This window comes from Schistocerca gregaria, chromosome 1, assembly GCF_023897955.1.
Source record: "Schistocerca gregaria isolate iqSchGreg1 chromosome 1, iqSchGreg1.2, whole genome shotgun sequence".
NCBI lineage: Eukaryota > Metazoa > Arthropoda > Insecta > Orthoptera > Acrididae > Schistocerca > Schistocerca gregaria.
In genome coordinates this window covers 537,616,285-537,639,876 of record NC_064920.1, presented here as the reverse complement: position 1 = coordinate 537,639,876, position 23,592 = coordinate 537,616,285, and the positions used below count along the sequence as shown (strand labels likewise).

The 23,592-nt window shown below is 43.1% G+C and overlaps 1 protein-coding gene across 16 annotated transcripts in view; it reads right to left on the bottom strand.

Annotated features, from left to right (window-relative positions):
• The window catches only part of LOC126355485 (phosphatidate phosphatase LPIN2), a 284,685-nt gene that overhangs the window by 129,962 nt on the left and 131,131 nt on the right, over positions 1–23,592 (bottom strand). For 2 of the 16 annotated variants that reach the window (XM_050005879.1, XM_050005920.1), the window contains exon 1: positions 17,897–18,657. The exons of 13 other annotated variants lie outside the window; for them this stretch is intronic. The gene's annotated coding sequence lies outside the window, so the exon portion shown is untranslated. Of the gene's footprint in view, positions 1–17,896; positions 18,660–23,592 lie in introns of those variants that run through there. One more of the 16 variants, XM_050005864.1, reaches the window with a different exon arrangement.

Here is a 23,592-nt window from a genome sequence, read left to right as displayed (position 1 = left end):
CCACTCTACACAAAATGTTTCAGCATCTTCACAAATACCGCTCATTAACTCTGTTAAACTCATCTTCCCGACCAACAAACAAATTAACATATTTCTATTAACTTCGAGCATTCTTCGTCCTATCATCCTCAGACATCAAATGACATCTCGTTTTAAACAGTTCTCGGGTATCCGACCGGGTACCGTCGTAATTTCTCCACAATATTTCGAGAGACGTACACGCTGCCACCTGAAGATTGTGGAGAAGTTACGACGGTACCCGGTCGGATACCAGAGAACTGTTCTAACTGGAAATACGCCGGGAAAACTTCGCACATCTCGTTTTCCTCCTTTCCTGATTCCATACAGAAACTATCCCATGATTTCCTGAACACTTAATTCTAATCTTTTGAGTACCGACCGATACACAACCTTTGTAATTTGACATATATTATAATATGATGTTTTCGATAGCCGGCCGTTGTGGCCGAGCGGTTCTAGGCGCTTCAGTCTGGAATCGCTCGACCACTACGGTCGCAGGTTCGAATCCTACCTCGGGGGTGGATGTGTGTGATGTCCTTAGGTTAGTTAGGTTTAAGTAGAACTGACTTCTAGGGGACTAATGACCTCAGATGTCACGTCCCATAGTGCTCAGAGCCATTTGAATCATTTGTTTTTGATAGCTCTTTAGTGCAGCCAGTTGCAAGAAGATGCTGAAATGACAGAGCATTTCATGAGTTTTCATTGCATGGTTTGCTGGCATCCTTCATTTCTTTATATCTTGCAGTAATCTCTTCTTTTTAACTCTATAAACGTACTACACTCATTATGGTAACGGATGCGATCATTCATAAGCCCGACTAATTTATCGATAAATCGCTTGCGATCTATTTATTTTTATTGGCATTAATTCGGACCCTCCACTAACAGCGCAGATTCCCAAATCCACAATTCCGATTGGTATACTTTACTTGCAGTCGCTTGTTGTCCAGATTTACAGGTCCACGCTTTCATACAAAACGTCAGACGTGATATTTTAACCTTATTAATGAAAAACAAAAGGTGCGAATAACCTTGATTAGTTGTTGTTCTGTACATAAACAACATGAAGTCGATGACTAAGCAACTGCAATATACTGCTGCCTAAGTGAGACAGTGTTACTGTCTTCACCTTAGGCAAAACAATGCAGCACCATAAGACTCACCAAAATAACAGCAAACACAAGTGCCACCGCCAAAAATGAGATCCCTTCGGCTGAGGCAGCTTGTTGTACTCAGTGGCTAGTAACGTCATTCCCTATGCAAGAATTAGGACGTGTCTTATGACTCAGATTAAGCATTTTATAAATTTATGTTGATAGCTAATAATACAAATAGTTCAGTACATCCAAATAACACTGGGAATCCCTCCCAAATTTCCAGTTATGGCCGCATGAAAATTGTATTTATATTTTTGACTGAACCAGATTGAAATGGGTGAAAAGGGCTGAAACAAACAAAAACAAAAATAACTAGAAAAGTGACCAATAAAAATCTAACAAGATGTTATCATGTACATCAAATGATTCCGTTTGATCAGAAGATTACAAAACTGTAATTGGATTTCGTCTAGGCGTAGTATTTTGAAAGTTGTCGACTTTCCGTTTCCACTAAAATACATCAATTTCTTCAAAAGGATTCTCTACAAAAGTTTCAGAATTACAAGAAACGGCGTTCTCACATCATGGTTCACAGAATTGGTTGATGGCATGGCAGCCATCTCCTGTAAAACCAATTACGTCACTGTGAACAAGAGGTGATTCTGACTTCCAATACATGTTACTCAAGCTGGGTATAATTTCTAAAAGTGAAAACAAATAAGAAAATTTTAACCACACGAAGGATGCAGACGAAATAAAATCAAGTAAAAGGATCAGTGTGAAAAGGGATGGATAATTTCAGGCACTTCTGTGTAACGGTCTAAAGTGTGTCATATCAGAACCAACATTTGTTACGTAGAATTTATGTTATGAAAAGGTTTGAATATGACAAAAAAAAGTCAGTCGATTTGAGTTAACTGAGATGACATGGGATAGTGAAATTAACGCATTCAGATGGCAGTAGTATTGCGCACATACGCTATAAAAGGGCAGTGCATTGGCAGAGCTATCATTTACGCTCAGGTGATTCATGTGAAAAGGTTATGTGAAAAGACTATGGCCGCACGACGGGAATTAACAGACGTTGAATGTAGAATGGTAGTTGGAGCTAGACGTAAGGGGCATACCACTTCGAAAACCGTTAGGGAGAATACCAGATTTCAGACATTATCCCTCACTACGGACGGCCTTCACTTAACGACCAACAGCTGCGGCGTTTGTGTAGATGATGATGATGATGATTGGTTTGTGGGGCGCTCAACTGCGCGATTATCAGAGCCCTTACAAATTCCGAACTTCTGCTCAATCCAATCTCGCCACTTTCATGAATGGTGATGAAATGATGAGGACAGCACGAACACCCAGACATCCCGAGGCAGGTGAAAATCCCCGTTTGCGTAGAGTTGTCAGTGCTAACAAACAAGCAACCCCGCGTGAAATAACCGCAGAAATCAATGTGGGACGTACGACGAACCTATCAGTTAGGACAGTGCGGCGAAATTTGGCGTTAATGGACTATGGTAGCAGACGATCGACGCGAGTGCCTCTGTTAACAGCATGATATCGCCTGCAGCGCCTCTCCTGGGCTCCTACCCATATCGGTTGGACGCTGGACGACTGTAAAACACTGGCCTGATGAGATGAGTTCCCATTTCAGTTGGTAAGAGTTGATGGTAGGGTTCGAGTGTGACGCAGACCCCACAAAGTTATGAATCCAATATGTCAACAAGGCGCCTTGCAAGCTGGGGGTGGCTCCTTAGTGGTGTGGGCGGGTGTTTACATGGAATGGACTTGATCCTTTGGCCCATCGGCTACTTGGAGACAATTTGCAACCATTTACGGATTTCATGTTCCCAAGCAAACATTGTAATTTTTACGGATGCCAATGCGTCATGTCAGGGCGGCACAATTGTTGGCGACTGGTCTGAAGAACGTTCTGGACAACGTGAGCGAATGAATTGCCACCCAGATCACCCGACATGAATCACATTGAACATTTATGGGACATAACCGCGGTTCGTGCACAGAATCCAGCACCGGCAAGTCTTCCGCAGTTATGGACCGCTATAGAGGCAGCATGGTTCAATATTTCTTCAGGGGCCCTCCAACGACTTGTTGACTCCAAGCCATGTCCAGTTGCTGCACTACGCCGGGAAAAAAGTTCCGACACGATATCAGAGGTATCCCATGAGTTGTGTCACCTCAGCGCAAATCAATTTATCGTAATCGATCCCTGATTTATGAAAGACGCGGCGGGGTGATCAGAATTACATCACACACTGCTCAAGAAATGTGAGTGGTATCATTATATTAAGTATGGTCACTTATTCTTCATTCTCTATGTCTACCCACCGACATAGGTGGAGTAAAGTTGAGACACACTGTCCACATTACCAATGATGGCAGCTCAAATCTCCGTTCGGTCATACAAATTGTTATGTTTTTACTTTTTCTAAATCGCTTAACGCAAATGCGGGGATGGTTCCCTTGGAAAGCACGTGATCGAGCTCATTACCCATCTTCCTGAGTCCGAGTTTGTGCTCTGTCTTGCCGTCGACCGGATATTAAACCTCATCGTCTTTCTCTACTTTGACTCTCCTGTATGTGAATTATCATTAGCACCTTACTTGCAAGGTGCTCCGATTTTCGCAGACAATAGCGTAGTTGTGGTCAGCGCCCAATGCTCCGGCCGTGGTGTTTGTTGCTATCAGAGAGGGTGCCGTACGAAGTGCGGCTCGGGGTCCGGTAGTGATGGCCCCTTGACACTCGCCGGGCAACCAGCTGGGCGGCTGCAGGCATTGCGCAATGGCACGCGGAGGCAGCTTTCTAACCCACCGGGGACTGCCGCTGCCAGAGTCGCCTCTCCGCCACACACTCGGCTCAGAGCTGAAGGGGGCCTCGTGACGGGATCGCACGCTGCGCTCGGACACCCTTCCGCGTTCTCTCGCCGGCGCCTGGCAGCTAATGCCTTGCGTTTTGTCCGTACAACAAACTTACGCTGATGAGAAACTGGACGTGTTGACGAGACACCTCTCGGGGTGCCTCTTTGAATGGATTTAGATGTGCGAGCGACAATAGATGATGATGATGACGGTGATGATGGTAGATTCAGGATGTTCAGCAGCCATGCAATCTGAGTCCATACTGGATATCGACATACAGGGTGATTCAAAACGAAAGAACAGATTTCAGTTGTTTACTACAGATAAACTATGAAAAATAGAAAGACATTGCGCATCTCACTGGGTAGAGGAAGTCTTACGTTTGCACAAACACTGTATCATACACTCAATGTGAGCACCATGCGTTGTTCGAGAAACATCGAATCGGTAGTCCATTTCATTTCACACACGAATTAACAGGTCCTTGTTTACTGAATCGACAGCTTCAACAGTTCGATTTCTCAGTTCTTTACGAGTGGTTGCCACAGATAGGACGAAGTCTGTGTTTTTTATGCATCCCACGGAAAAAATCGCAAAAAGCAATGAATAAGATCTTATTTCCAACACTGTGGGATGGTGTTGCTGACATAACGCCGCATCTCAAGTTGAAAACAGCCGTGGTGCTGTCATGGATAAAGATGAAATCATTGAAATCTTCCTGAAGTTGAGGGAAACAACCAATTTTGCAGCATGACCAGGTATGACACTCCTGTCACAGTCTCCTCCGCAAAAAAGAAATGTCCATTAATTTTGTGAACAGAAACGGTACAAAGGACGTTCAGTTTCAGTGAGTCTCTTCCATTTTCGACGACAATGCAGGGATTCTGTGTCCCCAGAATTGTAAGATTAACTTACCCGACAGATGAATCGTCAGTTCCTCCGAAAAGATGAGTCGTTCGGAAAAAGTGTCCTCTGTCATATCCCGGAGGACTGAAATGCAAAATTCGTTTCTTCTGTTACGGCCGACGGGACTCAATTGCTGCAGTATCTGCAACTTGTGAGCCGTCATACGCAGGCATCGTTTCAGAACACGCCACACCGTTGTTGGAAGAAGTTGAAGTTCCAGGCCTGCCCGTCTTGTTGAGTTCCGACGGCTCCGTGTGAATGCAGCTCGGATCTTCATTCGACGCTCGTGGCCGACTAGTGCTCTTCCCTCGTATATGCAACCAACTTCCAAGAACTCTGTATGCCATTCACAAATCTGCTCCTGCAGGGGCGACTTCTTGCTGAATCGTCAGCTGAATTCAAGTTGCACTTTAACAATGGATTGACTTCGCGCATATTCCAGCACACAAAATGATTTCTCTTGTTGTATTGTCGCCATGTTGCTACAAACAAACAACAGCGCAGCTGTGTCATACCTTCGAACGTTTCTCTGTGCAGTGACATGCGGAATGTGCTTCTACGTTTTAGTTTGTCTACAGTAAACAATTGAAATATGTTCTTTCTTAAGACTTCCCCGGTAGACATCTCTCATGTCTTGAATGGTGCCTGTTGTCGTAAGTGAATTTGCTGCGACGATTACCCAGGAATACATACGAGGGGAAGTCCTAACATTTTAATTACCTCTTCGAAAGAAGAAAAAAATGCTGTGACTATAAAACTTGGTGTTAGTCATTCACCACATATTCATCTTCCAATGTGGGATATTTTTCCCAATTATGGATCTCTTGGCGGAGGCCTAGATTGTAGAAGTCTGCATTTTGGCTGCTCAGGAAATGTTCCATCTCAAAAGGCTTCTTGTTGTCAGTTTGGAAATGCCTGCCATGCAATGGTTTGTTGATCCGGGATAAAGAGGTAATAGCCACTGTGTGCCACGTCAGGAGAACACAAAGGAGAAGAGAGGGGTGGGTGAAATTTGATAGCCAAAAGAAGCAGCACGTGTCACTGTGTCCTGTGCAGAATGAGCTGGGGGATAGCAATGGAGCGAAAACATCCCCTTGAACAGCTTCCCACTACACCTCGTCTTGCCAGCTCCCCCCGTTGATTTGTTGGTATACTCTTGTGGCGGTTTGCCCCTTGTAAGCGTAATGTCAGCACTACGGCAGTCCCAATGAACTCCACTGCTTGCTTTGCTCCCTTGTCTCGAGATCGCAGTGATACATACAGCACTCGTCCACGGCGATTAGATGGTTAAAGAAATCACCTGGACTGGCCTGACACAGCTGCAACTCTTCCGCTGCGTTTCGGTTCAGCGGCTTTGACGGATGGGATATGATATGGCACCCATGGAAAATGGCCTTGTCTTGTGAATTCGAAATGTAGCACGAGAAAGTTACAAGACAAGGGGTGTCGGTCGCCTAAGTGCAACAACAGTCAGACTTTGGAGGACCTTTACATAAAATGTAGGAGGCTCTTGAACGCATCGGTGAAATATATTGGTCAGAGGGGCCAGCGTCTATAGCGATAACCCTATAAGCTGTAAAAACAAGAGCGATATAACTGCAGACAAGGAGGGAGGGGAAGAGAGGGATAATGGGAATGTGTCTTTGGAAGGGGCATTTATACGTCATGAAGAGCCTATAGCACGCCTGAAAATTTAATGATAGATGCCTCCCTCTCTCCACTCAGCCTCCGACGAATAGGAATAGTGGACAGTCAGAACCGTTGCGACGATGAGGACACTTCGACAACATGCCATGTCAGGGACTGGCGGGGACGAAGAGGAAAACTGAATAAAACTCGGAAATAGGATGTTTCGAGGCAGTCAGAGTAGGAAGTTGCTAGTAGTATCAGTAGGGGCAGCCGAAGAGAATAGCCAGGCTAGGCTAAAAGCAGTTATATCATATTATGTAAATGCGTACTGTGATTTTTCGGACATGTCCTGCGGATATGTGGTGCTGGGTGGGTATGTGGATCGGCAGGGAGGCGTGCTGAGTTAGTCTTTTCCTATCCCCCTCCCTCCACCTTAAATTTACATAATAGAGTTATCTGAAGTAGTCAAAGTGCAACTGATGAAATCCTAGTCGCAGAGCTATGGACTTCCTCGTGTCGTGTCGTGGATGCGGGCTCAGTTAGCATGACAGTTTCATTTTAAGTAGAAAGACCGGTGATAGTAATTGTTTCGGTGTCAAGGCTTGGTCTTTTCGTGGATACATTTCCTTTAGAGTAAGTATATCACGAGTTGACACTGTTTTATGAATGAAGTCTGAAGTTGTAAAATACAGTGTTTGTCATTTCATTACTTACTCTAAGCCTTACCTTCTGTGATAAGGGCATTTTAACAACATAGTGAGCTCAAGACACCCTCTCAATTAGCCCAACCGACTACTTTTCTTTTCCTTGAACTCTGTCGCTCGACCCTTGAGATGCAACAGTGAGCCGTCGTGGACACCGGAGGGTGGCAATTTTTGTCATATTCAAAATGTCGTGCAATTGAACAACGACTACTTGTCCACTTTTTCCACAGTTGTCTCAGTTGTCTGCGAGCACTGGGGCCTCCACCCCTCTTCTAATTCCCGGATCTTCACAGACAGATGGTCCGCCAATTCGTTTATCATAATTGTGATTTGTTTGACCACACTGGAAGTGCCTGGACCAGCTAATAATGGTCTCATATGACCTCACCAGTTTGGTCCCATAGGAACTTACCACAAATTTTTAAAAAAATTGTTACTATACACTCGCATTAGTTCGGCATGGACTGTTGGTACGGTGCTCTGGCGAGTGGATTTCAGCGTGTACGAGGTCTAAACTAAAACAAAAAAATTGTTGTGAAACTTAATTTTTTTTCGAGGTGTTAGTTAAAACTTCATGACTAGCCCTCGTACATCTAAATATGGACCCTCGTATTAACTGTTTTCTTCAGCATGTCGGGCAGCTTCGGTTCTCACTGCTGAGCTTTATACAGAAGGTAAATCACTGACAAATAACAATACTGGCACTGTACGTGGCAGGTACTGCATCATAACAATTCACGGGAATCGTTAAAAGGAATTTTAATCAACAATTTAAAATAGGGTCTGTACCTATCGCAAGTGAGGCAGTGCACACAACAATCATTTCTCTGACCGTAGCCTAGTACGGACACATTTTAGCACACTGGAAGACTAATACCCAAGGCCTAAGCATAAGTAAATGGTTAGAAAAAGCAAGAAGATGTAGCAAGAATGGGATCACTTGTGAAAAACTGAACTGCCGACACAGGTTCTTTCTTGGATTGGTTGCTGTAGCATCTGGCACTGCGGCAGCCGCGACGGCGCTGAATTACGAATAACATCGAAAAGCGGGTGGTGAAATTAATAGTACACAAAATATGCCTTAATGTGGCGCGGATTGCTTGATTTCATCGGCTCTCCAACACTTGCTAACCGTGTGTATCGAATCACATACAAAGATGCACGCCTTATGCTAACGGCTGTTCGTCCAACTCTAATGGTACACCCTTCGTGTCCTGTATAGGACGACTCGTCTCTGCCACGACCTGATCCGAAAGAATCGTATGCACACGGTAAGAATGAGTTGAAGTACACTTACAGTTTTATCAGCTTGATTTGAGAAAAATAGGAGACTACCTACCGCTGCATGTTAACAATTCTCTAGTGACGATAGCATCTGCGCCTACAGCCACTCCCTGGAACAGGGAGGGACAATTGGAAAGGCATTCAGTTGGCACCGAGTGTGCGTGGTGGAGGAGAGTTTTTAAAGAAGTGATTGCTTTCAAATTGCACAACGATTACTTCTCATTAGCGGCCATTTTATGGACTAATTTAAAAATTACCAGCTAATGCTATCAAGCCGAATCTTTGGGCACAGTGACTCCTGTACCCGGCGAGGTTATTGAAGCTCTCCTTGCTCATTCCAACTTAATTACACATATAAAATTCGAGCATGAAGTTATACTGTCTCGTAAATAATTAGTACATCCAAAATTAAATTACATGTCTACCTTCCTTTAACTATCATTGATTACTGGATCGATTATATACGGGAAGCACTCTATATCTGAGGTCCTTCAAGGCTTTGATTCCTTTCCAGGACGCTGCAGTTTGTCTACAGAAGAACTTCAGTACAGAAAAATCATAAGAGTATTTTTCAAATGAATAAAAGCCACGTCACGTCGAACTAACAAGGGATGTTGGACATGTGCAAAGAAGAGCGGCGCGAATGGTCACAGTCTGAATGCCAAGAGAATGTAACAGAAATATTAAAAATTTTCCTGATTAACCGACATTCTACGTACATTTCTCAAGAAACTGCTTAGAAAACTGTTTTTCAGGGCAGCAACTACGAATATTCTTCGACCCGTATCTGCCTATCATGTAAAGGCCGTGCAGAATAAATTAAATAAATAACACCTCGCAACACTAAACCGGGTAGACAGTTTCTTCCCACACTCCCTCTATGAATGGAACGGGAAGTAACCTTAGTATATGGTGCAATAAAAAGTACCCTGTGCCCCGCAGTTATCACTGGTCCGCAGAACAGAGATGATATTGTTAACTCTTGCGATGTTCTTCCGATGTTTTTGGAATGGATAAAAGACTTTATCAGAGACCACTGATCGTGAACATGAGCAAACAAGCGCAACCTTATACGTCTGACATTCGAAGTTTGAAGTATTGTTGGCACGAGGCTGTGTCATGAATCTAGTGTCTAACATCGATTCAGTAGATTCTGATAAGCTTCCTACAATGTTCAAATGGTTCACCGTAGCAGTCGCGCGGTTCCGGACTGCAGCGCCAAGAACCGCGTGGCCACCGCGGTCGGCCCTACAACGTTCTTTCAACGAATTACCTATGATGTGAAAGAGAATTTGAGGAGGACTTAGCATAAAGCGCGTGCCTGGAAATCGAGAGGTTGTTGGACAGAATCCCGGTCGGACCACGGAAATTTTCAGTTTGCCTTTTATCCAACCTTCTCTCTACGATGTAAGTAACCGCCAGGAACGATAAATAGATCGGATTTGGCGTTAAACTGCAGGTTCCCTTTCTCCGGATGGATAACAGGGGTAGGATAGGGACACCCAAGTCGCCGAAATGACGTCCAGTCGAAAGACTTGCACTCGACCGTTGACCCACAAGTAATTATTACCTCAAGGGTGTATCCAAATCGACTCGTAGAGAAACTTCGAGTAGTTTCGGGACGTGAGAAGGGAACAAGTACTTTGTTATCGTCCTTAGATAACGATATATGCACAGTATGCTCCAACAATTAGGGCGAATATTATACAGAGAGTAGAGTGACTATACTGACTCTTTTAAGACAGGGAATCGATGGTCGGAAAATACATATTACAGGTAGTAGGAGTTCTTGAGTGGGCAATGTATGTGAGACACGTGTTTGTAAATTTCTTCTGTTTCATAACAATCAGTTGCCTGCCTCATCGATGTTTCAGTCACTGCCTTCAAAAACAATGTACATACAGTACAATCATCTTGATGTCTCCTGCATATTGGTTCAAATGGCTCTGTGCACTATGGTACTTTACTTCTGAGGTCATCAGTCCCCTAGAACTTAGAACTACGTAAACCAAACTGACCTAAGGACATCACACACATCCATGCCCGGGGCAGGATTCGAACCTGCGACCGTAGAGGTCGCGCGGTTTCAGACTGTAGCGCCTAGAACCGCTCGGTCACCACGGCCGGCGATGTCTCCTGCACAGGTACAATAAATTGTTGATGTGTCAAACTATAATACAACCTGAAAATGAACTGAGTTACAGAGTCTTAGCTGTCTTTCACACTGTACAACAGACAATACAAGTATTTGACAGAGTGTGACAAGCTTTTCTGCGCCATTGTAATGCATGCATTGAATTTGGCGGTCGTTGTTTAGCACATAAGCAAAGAACCGAAGTAGTTACTGCATGATGCATGTTGATTACGTCAATAAAGAAAGTAAACAAGTATTTCTGACCATAGTTTAGCAACCTCTTACCGTTTGTGTAATGTTGGCCCTACAGATCTCTGTCACACTGTATTAAGCACGAAACGCGGTATCAATCCTTGAACACGGCTAACCAGTGCAGTGAGAACAACTCCAGCATGATGATATCGGTATATATATTTGCGAACAAATTGTCAACTCTTTATTGCGTAGCAATGTTCTCTTACGCATCGCATGTATTTTCCTGAATAGGAATTGTCCTTAGTATCAAGAAACTTAGTGAGCCAGATTATCTTGAACTAACATATAGCTTAAAAAACAGAAAAAACCAAAAATAAAGGCTTTAGGGCTTAGAGAACAAGACATTTCACCCGCAAGACTAACTGCGTTTGTTGCATAGGTCATATAACATGTTATCCAGGTCAGGTTTAGCGCCATGCCGATTGTATAGGTGGAGCATTAATGACGTCTGGCACGTTCGCTCATCAGCGTGTGTTAGCTAGGCAGGTGTCAAACGTTCGTGTACGGCAGACGGGTTACGCCACAGGGCTCTAAGTTCAAGGCAGGCCAGCCTCATTAGTATACTGCCCTCTGCTGAAGCACATTCCAGAAACCGATTCCTGCAGTAACTATCCACAAGCACGCAGAAAAAGATGTGTGGTTTTCTCGGAATAGCTACCGACATTAATTACTAAGCTACGACAGGAGAGAGAGAGAGAGAGAGAGAGAGAGAGAGAGAGAGAGAGAGAGAGAGAGAGAGAGAGACAGAGAGAGAGAGAGAGAGAGAGAGAGAGAGAGCGAAAATTGGAAAAGAAACATTTATGTTCAAGAATAAAGGAAGCTTCCAACCTCCCTTATACACAATTTACGCAAACAAGGAGGCAAATGTCATAAACATGCGACCAGAAGTCAACATGATTAGATTTGTTATCAAGACCTTGACATACATATGCAGTGCACAGCTCAAAGTGTAACGGACAGAGCACTTTTGTAAGCGAACATAGATAAGTTAACTAAGCAGAAGTTTTACAGTTGTAGAAACACTACAAAAACATTGTAGTGGCAGTGGTTGAAGAGTCTGCACTACTACTAACGAACACCTAATTGATGATGACCAGATATGATCATGACTGCATGGTATTTTGAACAATTTATATTTTCGATGTCGGGAGGGACGATAAACTTCTAGGTCTTGGGCAGTTTTCCCAAATTTTTGCTCTGAGGGAACACTCTGAGAATCCTTGTACTATGGTGGAACACTGTTTCGAAGGTTACTAAAATTTTTAGAAATGAGAAAAAGTTGTTTCAGTCAGTGATTATTTCAATTTTAAATCATTAATAATAACACGGAAATCACAATAAAATTTTTAAAAATCAGTAGCCGGCCGGGGTGGCCGAGCAGTTCTAGACGCTTCAGTCTGGAACCGCGCAACCGCTACAGTCGCAGGTTCGAATCTTGCCTCGGGCATGGATGTGTGTGATGTCCTTAGGTTAGTTACGTAGTTCTAAGTTCTAGGGGACTCATGACCTCAGAACTTAAGTCCCATAGTGCTCAGAGCCATTTGAACCATTCTTTTTTAATCACTATCGTCAAAATGTCGAAAAAAAGAACGCAATGTTATTAACAGTTTCTCGCGGAGCACTTATTCATTTACAGAGCAACACCACTGTTCTGTGGAACACAGTTTGAGTAATAGTGAGCTATTATGGTGGGCATTAATTCGTGCAAAACTGTGCAACCTGATCATCAAAATTGGAACCTAAAAACATGAAAGGATAACCTGCTCTGGTCATTAAATCGAAATAACACGGTAACACAGAACAACTACAATAAGTACTGAGTCCAGCCATCGCACTGGGTCGCGTCCTTGGACAGTTTTTGGTGTGCTGGCAGCTTCTATGTTTACAGGCCAGGCGGACAGTATTTCTGTGCGGCTGTCGCTGCGACCAGACGCGCCCGCTACCCACGTCATCCGCTCTTGAATGATCGCCAGCCATTACAACATTGGACATTATAAAGGTCTGCCCCTAGTCACACTTCCCATCATACTAACCCATTAGTATAGGAGTGCTATTTGGAAAGTAAGGTCCGATAGATCGCGAAACGGAAACGATTGAGAAAATCCGAAGCAGCTTTGCGCCGGTGTGTTCGGAAGTGTCTCTAGTATGCCTGTCGACAGCGCCATGTTGCTCTTTTCAGTTATGAGGGCACAGTGAGCACGTAAAAATGCATAGAACAGTAGTGTCTCCCGCCAAGTACGGCTGCCTGATGCGAGGTTTCGCCTGATTTCATGCAACCCCACATAACGTACCTGCCATGCATTTCCTTCTTCATGACAACTCTCGGCCGCACACCGCAGGAGCAATGAGAACTCCCCTGCAGCGTTTTCGACGGTAAATGTTTGATCACCCATCATACAGACCAAACTTGACTCCCTTTGACGTTCATCTCTGCTCACGTGAACCGCACGCTATGAAGACAACATTTTGGCACAGTCAAAGAACTGCAGACCAGCGTAGCGAAATGGCAGAAAGCACAGGTGGCAGTCTTGTATGATGAGGGTTCTGAAGAGTTGGTACGACAGATGTCGAAGTCGGAGCTGCGACTAAATAGTGAAGTAGCTGGAAGGTGCAGTAAACTGCTGCAAATAAAACATTTTCATTTACACTGTAGTTTCCATCCGCGATCGATTGGACCTTACTTTCCGCATAGCTCTCGTATCTTGGACTAACCGTCGACAGGAAACTAACATGAAGCTCTCATCCATCACACTCTACTCCGTATCCGACCCTTCTTTATCTTTGGCAACGTAGCTTGGAAATCCACACACCCCCAAACTCTCACTACTATTTAAAAATCCCTGGAACGCCGTGCCCTGCATCTCGCTTTCCGCTTCCGTCTACGCTCTCCTACAAGCATCCCCTACCCTCCCTGCTTAAATTTCTCTAACGTCTCCACCTATCCTATATATCACGTACATTATAAAATAGAAGCTTCGTTGTTTCTACCAATCTTCCCCAGTCTCAAGTTGCTGACTTGCCTCGACCGACATGTCCCACCCACCTTCCACCTACACACCCTCCAAATCCTACAATGTGTCTATGGATCGAAGAGCGAGCGGCGCTTGTGTTCGAGAAGCAGCCTTACCAGAAAAACACGAGTGACTAAGAATCAGTTTCCCGGCTAGCAGCGTAGTACAGTGTGCTGTGATTTACGTAAATTCTCCAAACTTTTTTGTATTATTTATATTAGCTACTAATTTCTGTATTCCGAACTGCTTTAACGTATTTACTGAATAGTGAACGCGTCTGTGTGTATGTGGACACTGCTCCGCCACGGATACAAACGAAGCGCTGCTGGAGGGTCGGCAAATCTATATGCTTGTTCGAATAACCTGTAGTGACTTCTGGGTAGCGAATGTGAGCTCGCTCTTCGATTTTCAGATAGAATGTGACACAAGGCAATTTTAGCAGGCTCCCTTTTCCTGACTCACAGACCCTTCCTGGCAACTACTCGTCCTACCATCTATAGTCCTAGCACCCATATCGTTTTCTTAATAGGTTTGTTTATAAATAACTTTCTGCCACCAGTCAGGATTTTCTTTTATTTATGTTTTACACGACGCATTTCGGGAAATGATTCCCATTTTCAGGTGTGTATTTCTTTGTACTATACAATTTTTTTGTAATGTTTTTTATGTGTGAGTTTGTGCTTCGTTCTATTGACTTTACTGGCAACATGTACAAAACGCGCAATTTTTAGTTATGTAGTTAGTAGCGATAAGTAACAAAAAATTGCGCTCTTTTTACATATTGCAGTACAGCAAGAGCAGTACCTCACACATCGAAAACATTACGAAAAAATTAAAGAAATACACACATGAAAATGGGAATCATTCCCGAAATGCGTCGTGTAGAACATAAAAGAAAATCGTGACTGGTTCCAGAAAGCTATATATGAACAAACCCATTGTTTTCACAGTAGCAGGCTTTCAAGAAAACCATTTATAATGAACAAAATCGTTTACTTCGATTAAGGATCCAATACCTCTCGCAGCCTCCTGACCACTATCACTCTTTCCTGAATGAGGTTTCCACTGTGCAGCGGAGTGTGCGCTGATATGAAACTTCTTGGAAGATTAAAACTGTGCCGGACCGAGACTCGAATTCGGGACCTTTGCCTTTCGCGGGCAAGAGTTCTACCAACCTTTTTTTGTGTTTGGTCGCTGCGGACGTCACATGACATCCGTTCAAGTTCGTTTTGTTGACCTTCTCATACAGAGGCCAACCAGCTCACTGACCGAACACGCTGAGCTACCGTGTCGGCTAACATCTGAGCTATCCAAGCACGACTCACGACCCGTGCTTGGATAGCTCAGACAGTAGAGCACTTGCCCGCGAAAGGCAAAGATCCCAAGTTCGAGTCTCGGTTTGGCACACAGTTTTAATCTGCCATGAAGTTTCATCACTCTTTCCTATTCCAGACGCCTTTTCGTGGCCAACATAAATTCCTTCCCCAGGCAATACGGCTTAGACATAGTTGTTCACAACGTCCTGAACGAGGTCCCCCTACTTGTGGATCGGCTGAAACCGGTCGACTTCAGGCCTCGAGCGTTTTATCGGGCAGCTGCCAACGCTACCGATCTAACAATACAGTGGGGGTTCAGTAATCACGTGTATAATGCCAGAGCTCAGAACAGCGTGAGGAAAGCGCAGCTTGTTTTTACTGAATCCCTCCCCGCCTCACCCCGAGCAGAGATCACTGTGCTGGGCTTCGTTATGCTTGAAAATTCGATTAGGACGTCGCGAATTAACGGTACCCTTATTCTTCCGTTGTCCCTCATACCTTCATCCTCCCTTCCTACCAACACAGCATTTACTGAACCTGACAAAATAACTTCCCAAAAGCAGCATCGGCGTCGTCATTAACATTTTAGCACTAGCCATACTATCGCCATCTCTGTTTTTGAAGTAATTCATCAGAAGATACAATTTTTACTGTATTTTAATCCTGTTGTTTTAATCATCTTTATTTTTTGATTTTTATTTTTATTTTTATTTTTTTATTTTTATCATCTTTATTTTAATCATCTTTACTCTAACCCCTGTGTATGTATATATTTGAACACCTGTCGGCTAAAGAGCAGCAACGTGGCTGCTCCCACCTGACTCTGCTCCATGTGTGTGCGTGTGGGTGAGGGGGACGGGAAGGGGGGAGGAGGGAGATGTTTAAACGTGTTATAAAGAAATAAACGACGTGTTATAAAGAAATAAACGGTGTTAGTACTGCTTAAACAGGTCTGAAAAGAGGCAAGCTCAACGGATATGCGTAATGAAGGAAAATCTGAAAGGTGAAATTACTGTAGGAATCACTTGAAACCAGAGGACTTACGGTCATCAGTGTTCCGAATCCGTCGAATGCAAACCTTATTAGTCAAATTATGTTGCATGCAGCAGTCAATTTTGAATACAGTACTGGGTTTTAATTTGCTGTATGTGTTTGGTTGTTTGCACTAGATCGAGTGAAGGAACTGTTCTACTTCATCGCGGGCAGTACCTATAACTTAACTGTGAAGAGAAATTGCACCACCCACTTCTTAATAAAATGCGCGCTACGTTCTCTGCCGTTGTCTTATGTTCTATGCATCATTACTTCCTCCGCTGTCCACTTTTAACCCTAGGTTACTAACTGTTGTATGATTTACAATTGCAGTTGGTATCTCGTCGCGGTTTCTGCCAGTCTAAACACTTGAGCGACACGTACTCTTTGAGTACTTTCAGGGCAAACATAGCTGTTAACAGTGGCTAAATTAATTATTGCCTTACTCCAAGGGTTGCTTACACTGGCGCTCTTGTTGTAAATATAAGGAATGGTGTGCCTGTTTTCTAATAACGACATATTTATTTTATCGCTTAAATTTATCATAGTGTGGCATCGTGGGTATATCTTAAGCGCTAATTTCCTCTTTTGCTACTGAAATGAGCGCAATATGGATGGTGCTGTGTTTGATTTTGACGCAACGTAGTGACTGATTTGCTTAAAGAAGCTGAGAAGAAATAGATAATGCAGAATTTAGTGAAGAGGAAGATTTCTAGAAAAAGATAATATTTTGTGTACATATGGCAGTGATGTAGACCCAGAATTTGATATAGCAATTGAGAGAAACGTGGAATCTGAAGAAGAACCCTGGTTGATCATCGAAGACCGAGCTACGTCTTGCTTACATAGTTATAATAGTGTCTAAATCAGAAAACTACTCATTTTTTTATGTATAATACTTGGAGATAAAATTAATAATTTGTAATTAGCGTATAACATAAATTATGACCTCTCTCCTAAAACATTTTGAGCATCAAAATTGTCACTATAGGGTAAAAAAGCAGACAATGTTACATTTATCTAATGATTGTAATAAACTAGTGCATAACCTATAAATTATGACTTGCTTTGAATAAAATTCGGAGTAATAAAATGTACAATGATTTAGTAGCAATGTAACCTTTTTCCTCCTTTAATGCTCTAGGGTTTACTGTGCTCAAGATATACTTAACGCAAAATATTACATTGAAACACCGTTGATGATCATGAATTCACAGAGTACTATGAAAATGTAGAACAAATAAGACGAAATTAAAAATGACAAAATTTACCACAAAGCCATAGTTCTGATTTGAATTTCAATGAAGTATGTTATGAGGAAACCTATTGCTCTAAACATACGGAGTAAATACGTACACAAATTTTTCTCTAGTCTATACTTGACAGTGTTGACGTATTGATCATGCATAAAAAATCGCAATAACTATGGTGTTAACATAAGATCATGTATAGTATTCGGTTCATTTTTGTTTGTACTCTACACGCACTTCATGTTATTCATCCATCGATATTCAGTATAATATTTTACGTTATATGCTACCTTAATATTTGCATACTGGATAGCAGATTCAGCGAAGCTCGTGAGCAGAACTTACAAGACTATGATAGCAATGCGCACCACTTACGTTTTATTCCGATGATGTCTTTTATTCACACGTCTGCCCCTGTTTGTAAGTGGACGAGTCCGGCATGTCGAGCGAGCCTTCCATTCTTGTGAATGTATTTCCTTTCTTTAATGGTGGCATTTACATTAAAACGTATGTTGCCTTACGAAGTAGCCTGCCACTTTGCCATTTTGTCGTACGAATAAATTACGTAGACATCATACAGACGGTACAAAGCGATCGATAGCTCAGTCGCGAGAAACAATTCAGATGTTTAGCATAACAGTCGATTACGGCTTCCCTGCTGACAAGAGAGAATCTACACGCGCTCGTTACCGACGTTCAGAAAATTAAGTTCCAAGAAACATTGTAGGGGCTAGGAATTAATGTATTTGTCTATCGTTGTCTACTTTCAAACACGTCGCTACTGACTAGCAGATATGCTTGGTATGTAATATCCACGGAAGAATTAAAGTAGCAGTCCCAGCGCTGAATGTGATAGTTCAAACACACGAAGACCGCGTTTACTCATTCGCTCGTGTTTCAACTGGCTTGATACGTGCGGCTAGGTAAAGAATTGTAAGTTCAAATCATCATTTTATAGCTTTCGTATTTCTTAATCCATGGAGTGATAAAATCTATTTCGTATCTTACACAGCATATACATAGTGTGTTTTACCGATTACGAATGAAAACGAAAGCCGTCATTCCTTTCCACTTAGCATTTTCACGGTCAGAGCAGACAAAGGAAATAGCATTCAAGCCGAACAGCTGTTGAGAGCACGCCGCTCCCCCTCCAGTTAGCTCACTTCCCCTTCCCTTTCGCCCACTGCATGACGAGCCACCCGTGACACACTAGCGCCAGCTGTGCGAAGTGACCTGAAACTCCGGCATTGTCGTTCATCTGCGACCGTGTTCCGAACAACGGGAACATGGTAAGACTTCGCGTCGTGTTTCCCACGTTTCTTGCGGCCCTTTGTCAGCAAAGACGTCGGTAGGAATACGATTTGCTAATTCAATTAATCGCCCATGAAATTACGGAACAGGCTGCAGTACGGCTGATAATTACGTTCTTTCATCCCGTGAGCTACGTAGGCTGTAATAATTTTGATGCCTCTGCGCAAATCGAAAAGGAGATTGATGTTCCGTTTCAATCTACATACCTAGTCCGATGTGGCTGCTCCTTCAGTGAAGTGCATTAGTCCTGTGAAATTATTCCGCATTTATAATGGGACGATTTTGTACTTAAACTTAGGACAATAATATTTTCTAATCTTTGTCTTACTGCGGTGCGTTCGGTCGTTTCAGAAGCTTTTTCTAGTTCGTTCATTTTTTACCATACGCCGTTAGTGTCAGCACATGTGTGCTCATTTGTTGTTTCAGTGTCCAAGTAGCCACGTCGAGTTGATTACACCGAGATACGTGCCATAGTTGCAAGAATGCAAATGAAGTGAGATGATATTGGCGGAAGACCCTCCCCCTCCACATCTGAGATCGTTAGGGCGCTTGGTGCAAGTCTTTCTACTTTACGGCAATTCGGCGGTTTGCGCGTCTATGTCACGAAGATGAAATGACATGATCAGGACAACACAAGCAACCAATCCCCGAGCGAAGAAAATCTTTGACCCGGCCGGGAATCCAACCCGGGACTCCACAGTCTAGAAACAGCGACGCGTACAATTTTTTCCACAAAAATCTATAAAATTGTTATGAAAAGTACCACAGTTAATCAACAATCAAAAGTTCTTGAAGAATTCGAAATTTGTTTTTACAATTACCATATATAATTAACATAATGCAGCAAGAATTGGACAATATTAGAGCAGACAAGAAGAAATTTAGAAGGCGCCGAAATGTTTTTATGATCTTTGGTAAGTTATACGTTCATGGATAAAAAAGTATATACTGGAGGAAGTGGAACTTTTAAATATAAAGGACAGAATTTAGGACGATAAGCGAATATGGAAAGAACAGAACGAATGGACAATACAGGAATTCTGAAGGTTATGCTACAGTACAAGCCGAAATGGCGTGGGAATGTAGGAAAACCTCTCACCAGGTAGGAGGAAAATTTCTCTTGAAGAAGGAATACGTCCCCAAGCATAACTAAAAGATGAGGATCACAGTAATAATTACTGGTAATTTTATGTCAGTAAGAGCGGTAGTTCCGGTCAATCATCCGCTGTGGCAACCATTAATTAATCAATCGTTTATCTTTTAACACGAACACCTGATGAAGATGCCGAGTTACGACGTCGAAATATCGTGTTGGGAAGACGCGGGTCACCGGCAGTACACCCGATTTTACGAGATGTCAACAAATCTCTGGGAAAATGCCTTGATCTTATTGGATTACTAGATGGGATTTTGGACACCAGGGCTTTAGAACTTGAGATCAGCATCTCAGCAACTGCTGCATTTCGTTCGGTGGCTGCAATGGTTAACAAAATCTGTACAAGTGAGACTAGCACTCGTCCTCCGTACAAAATTAATTATTTATGTACATAATTCATCTACAGGTTTTGATGAGTACATTTGCGAGTATCAAAATGTGTGACGTAAATGGCCGGATCTTTTCACTGTGTTGACTTAGAAGCTTAGTGTTTTTACACCATCAAGGGACCGTAGACCCTACCATTTGACATAAATGTCAACGAGCGAGGTGGCACAATGGTTAGGACACTGGACTCGCATTCGGGAGGACGACGGTTCAAACCCGTCTCTGGCCATTCTGATTTAGGTTTTCTCTGATTTCGCTAAATTTCTTCAGGTAAATGCCAAGATGGTTCCCTTGAAAGGGCACCACCGACTCCCTTCACCATCCTTCCCCAATCCGACGGAACCAATGACCTTGCTGTTTGGTTCATTCCCCCTAATCATCTAATCAACATTCCTCGGAAAAAGCGATCATAACAGACGAACAGTGATCGTAGAAGGTTTCCATTTTTACCGATTAAGGCATGGAAAAATGAAGGGGAGAACGAAAAGAAGGTTGTAAAGATAGAAGGAGGAGGAGATAACGGAAATAATATCGCACAGTATTTGTTACTGGTTGTTGTGATAGCTGCATGTTGATGAACAGCAAAACTTCGCAAACTCTAGTAACAAATCGTCGAAGTATTTAATATGTTTTGTCTTGTGAAACTGCAGTAGATGGAGTACAGAAAGCATTATTTTGTTACAATCCGACTTTCTGCAGAAACTGCACAGGAAAGGAATGGTCTGAAACCAGGAAGCGCAGCCTAAGAGCAGTACGCGATAAGCGCAAACACTTACAATGCACTGACGGATCACTGGCTGACTTTCCCGATAACACATTTCTACGTAAGAGACGCAATACCAAGAGTGACACAGAATAACCAGAGCGTACGTTAGAAAGATGGAGAGAAATGCCCGCCAAAGAAAAAAATCTGTTTAAAGTAAATTGCTTTCTAAGAAGGCCTTTCTATAGTGAGTAAAGACTAACAAAACTGAGCCTTGTTACAGCAGTAGCATTACTATACATACGGGGGGGGGGAATTGGATTAGGGATAGCTGTTTGACTGGAGAGACAGCACTCATGTCGCTGTGAAGTAGTCTGGCGTCTCGCGTGACCGGCGTATCGCCAGTTGTTTGAGTTGTAAAACATCATTTCCTAGCCGCCTGTGTGCTAGTCCTGGTGGCTGGTGTACACTGTACTGACAGGGGGACTATCAGACCTGTTAATCACGGATCTTAATGAGTCTTAGTTATGCCATAGAAGGACCTGCCCTAAGTACCTGCTTTTCGGGCTTTTCATGCGAATCCAGAATTAAGTGTTATGTTTCGAACGAGCGAACGTAGTGCAGGGGCTAATGTTCACGGCTACCAGGCTGGCGATTCAAACAGTGACCATGTACCTCTTTTTTCAATTTCATCGTAGAAAATATCATTAAATAGTACACGTCATGCAAAATTATTCAAAAACAGTTTCACCATAGCAATTTCATCAGTAAATCAATCATTACAGCACGCTTTCTTCAAATGTGATTCGTAGTTAAAAGCGTAAATATGTGGACAATTCCAAAGAGTTCTCAACGATCGACGAAGTATTAATAGCTGCGGAAGGATTCCAGATACAGACGAAAGTACTCATCCCTTATACTGACTTCGATTATGCAACCAATACCGATCAAACCAGCTGCCAGTATCTATCGACGTACAAATACCCCTTGCGAAACAAGGAGCGAAAACCGATTTGTTCAAGATTAATCATCACTGCACAGTGTACGTGAACGACGTGAGGGAAGGTATTCCCTTGCGTTTTCTTATGCAGGAACTATCCGGAAATTTGGCCGTATTCTTAAAAAAATGAGCTGATTCAAAAATTTAAAAAGTATGTAATATTGCGATCTGCACGAAGCCAGAGAAGTTCAAGAAAATACTGCAAAATCTGTCATTTTTCCGTACGCGAGACAAGATAAATTTCTATACATTATTGGAGTGGATAGACTGATGAGAAGACTTACGGTCAAATCTTAGTCTATGTAAGACGAGCATCCACCTGCCCCGTAGAAACTATCCCACCCAAACGTACCCCACTCTGCCAACATCCTGATGTTTATTTTTTCAAGCAGCAAGTTGAATTTTCACGAAGAAGAATTGCATCGATTTAGTGCTCCTGTTCTTAACGAAATGATCAGTCACGCGTGGTTCGCATCGAAATTGATCGAAGAAAGAAATATCTTTGTGACTTTAAACGAGTGCTTTCCGGTATCGGTTCCGAAAGTTCGTGTGCCTGCAAGGTATTAGCTCTTCATTAATACACATAGTGCTCTACGAATTTGTTTTCAATTACTTCTGCGACAAACACCATCCGGAATTATGATCTAGCTCAGCAAACGATAGAAAATAAGAAGATTCTGTGATCCATTCTGTAACACAGATTACACATCTGCAGAAAGTGTGGAGTAATAACTGATTTATAATGAAATTGATACTTCTAAGACGACTATTTCTCAATGATTTCGCATCATATTGTTTAATGAGAGCCTATATTAAGCGATGAAAGTGAAAACAGAAAAAAAGAGGAGCGCCGGCAGGGCTTGAACCAGTATCGACATCCAGCCAGCCATGAACTTTAGCTCCTGCACTACGCTTGCTCGTCCGAAACACGGTAGACTTTACGGATGTAGGAGGTATGCATAAAATTTCTACATAGACCTTCTAGGTCCTGAAAAGCCGCAAGCCAGGTACTCAGGCTTGGATCCTCTACAACATACCCAAGACTCATCAAAATCCGTGGTTAACAGGGCTGATGGTCCCCTTGTGAGCCGCCGGCCGCGGTGGTCTCGCGGTTCTAGGCGCGCAGTCCGGAGCCGTGCGACTGCTACGGTCGCAGGTTCGAATCCTGCCTCGGGCATCGATGTATGTGATGTCCTTAGGTTAGTTAGGTTTAATTAGTTCTAAGTTCTAGGGGACTGATGACCTCAGCTGTTAAGTCCCATAGTGCTCAGAGCCAGCCCTTGTGAGCCAATATCCGGCAGTAGGGGGAGAGCCGGTGCAACGGTGTTCACCTAATGTTCCTAAAGATGTTGTGAGTGGAGGCTATATGGCTGGCTTACAGAAAGGGTAATTTTCCGGTGACGGCTGGTGGTTCCAACATCCGTTACAGAAAAAGTTCTTTAGTCCTGTGAGAAGGTAGCACCTTACAGCAGCGCAGTGAAAATGTCTACGTCCTGCTCCTGATTATGAATGGG